We start from the raw sequence: 2,862 nt of genomic DNA, 5'->3' as shown, positions 1-2,862 counted from the left end.
AACAAAATATTTATGTGAATTTAAGTGTAAGTTTGATCAATCTATGAATCAATAAGGTAGGTTCGACAAATAAGGCCAACATAAGGTTCAAAGCCAACTATCTTGCTCATTTATGAATTAATTGCATCCAGTGTTTGTACATTCATCAAATGACTCATAAAACATAAGAAAAAATCATCCCACGAGAAAATTTTAGTTTAAATTTTGCGTATCGGCAGTGTAACAAAAAAAGGCGAATCGATCTTTATTAGAAACACGGGTTCCCAAAAAGACCAGCTCTGAAGACAAGCCAAAAAGTGCTATCAATTAAAAAATAATAGTAAAATTCAATATTGTCAATGCAAAAACAAATTAAACTACAGTTGATAAACTCGAAAACACTATCAAAAATTCCATACTTAATTCAATGGAAAGGACTTCTGAGCAGGGGCGTGCACGGGGGGAGGGGTGAGAAGAGAAACCTGTTGGCCCGGGCCCAAGCCTGAAGGAGGCCCAATATTTTCAAAACTAGTTGTGAAATTTAGGGGTTAGCAATATGGAGGGGGTCCGGAAGAGTCAGTAGTGACGGGTCCCAAAATTTCTGGACACGCCTCTGCTTCTGAGTACCGATTGTGAACATGTTCAGCATACGGAGAGGTAATCATTGAACAGGGTAAAAAAAAAAGCGTTCATAATACTGGGGGGTTCATATCATAGGGGGTTCAAAGTACAGAGAGGTCAACTTATGTTAAGTCTATGGAGTTTCGCCGCGACCATCAAAATCTGTTCAGATTCTCGGGGTGTTCACATTAGGGAGTGTCCACTGTATAAATAAGAGATAAAGAGAGTCCTCTGTATACGTTCACGAAAGCTGATAAGGTGGTAAAAAGGGGGGCACTTTCACCCCCCCCTCCTGGTTTTTTAAAATGAAATTGAATTAATTTAAAAAGGACAGACTAAACAATCAGAACTAAATTATAAACAAATAAATAATTAAATCATAAATGAATAATAATATTTTTAAATGATAATTATACAAAAAAGTTAAATAAAAAACATCCTTTCTTTTAATACTGATTTACATGACAGTGCACCGTGCACACCTCCCTATCCCCTTGCACATGGTTCTACTAGGACCCAAGGACCCATAGTGATGCAGGTTGTGCTCTTGTAATTTGAATTCCAGAATGTAATTTGAATGTTACACACGATTGTACGAGGAAATCGCAGCGCACATTACTAAGAGTAATAAACCTTAAAATATTCGAAATTGAAGAAACTGTTAGTAAACCTTTTTTTTTTTCTTTTTAAGTAAAAAGAAACACGCCCTTTCTGAATTTTATATATAAGGCCTATGATCAATTTTTCTTTCCATAAACTCTAACTTTTGATAATATTTTTAAGAAGCAAGATATAAACGGATTAGTATACTCCAAAACAGATCGTTTATAAGATTGAAAGAATTAGTTCAGTTGAAGTTCGTTAATCCGTGTCTTTATAATACACATGCCAGCAGAATTCTAAGAAACGAACTACAATCTTATACATAGGCATCAATGAATTACAAGGGCGGATGAATTTTAAAAAAGTACACTATTTGAACATGAGGACTTTCAATGTGTTAATCAAGGATGCTCATTCCCCAACAACAGCCCCCCCCCCCAAATGAGAAAAATATGTCTATGCCCCTCCCCCCCCCCCCACACACACAAAATTTCAATCTGAGCCCTGGCCTCTTCCAGGCGGACCACTTGGGAAAATATTGAATTTTTTCGTCGGTTTACAAAATCTGCAGAATGTAGAGTATACTGCCGTGCTAAGCACAAAAGTCGTATCTGCACTTTGTATCCAAATTGAGTGGTGATTCTTCGCCACACATTTTAGCTGAATATAATGTTTAATGGTCATTTTGCTCACTCCTTTCAACATCGTCATAACTCAAAAACCTTCATTTTTCAGGAAAGCGATTTTAAAAATTAAAAGTAAGATATCATGTAGTAAAACTATATTTTAAGTCAGCTTGAACTTTTTCGTACGCATAAGGTCTTTTTCAATAAAATCTGCTGTTTCTTCTCTGTTTCATGGAGAAGAAGTGTAAAATGTAAGTTTTAAAAAGTTGCGTTTTAACTATGACGTTCTTGAAATAAATTTTAAAGATACTATTTAAAATATCCCTAAGTATGTCATTATTGTTACAAAATAGGTATACTACAATGGGGCCACTAAACGGAAAATAGTAATCTTACCTCGCACGTGAAGCTTCATACATTTCATCCTCATATATGCAATAGCAAATGATCGAGTAACGCTCCTGACGTCATCAACAATGAAACTCGCTCCACGGCATGATAATTTCATGATATATTTTGGTAATGTTTGACGTGCAGAGAATTGCTTTGTTTTGACAAGGCTGAACTGGATCCAGAAACTTAGCTGTTTTTCTCATAAAACTGTCGTTTTAGGAGAATGAAGAAACGAAAAAGTGGTCAACAATGAACGCTATCTACTGGAGTTTAGGGTTAGTCAACTGGAGTGAAGGTTAGAATTTCAACTATCAAAATATCACCAAACGCAATTGCTTTATTCAAGTGTTGAAGCAATTTTCACCTGTCATACCTTGACGGGCGATTCTCTAGTTAAAAATAATAAGTTAAAACGTTAATGAACAAAATTTTGTTGCTTTAGAAGTCACAAAAGTAGGTGCGACTTTGTAAGTGAAACATTTCGTCTTTACCTTTTAAAATTATTTCTTTTTATGAAATATAGTAACCGTCATGTGCGGGACAAAATAGCCGTTTTCAGAGTAATAGCCATAGACATAATTTTTTTCCAACGGTTTAAATTATTATTTCTTGACAGATGAAGTACGTTTCCTTTAACTTG

The sequence above is a fragment of the Uloborus diversus genome, chromosome 4, assembly GCF_026930045.1.
Source record: "Uloborus diversus isolate 005 chromosome 4, Udiv.v.3.1, whole genome shotgun sequence".
Taxonomy (NCBI): Eukaryota; Metazoa; Arthropoda; class Arachnida; order Araneae; family Uloboridae; genus Uloborus; species Uloborus diversus.
The sequence above is the reverse complement of the archived record's forward strand: the minus strand, read 5'-3'. Positions refer to the sequence as shown.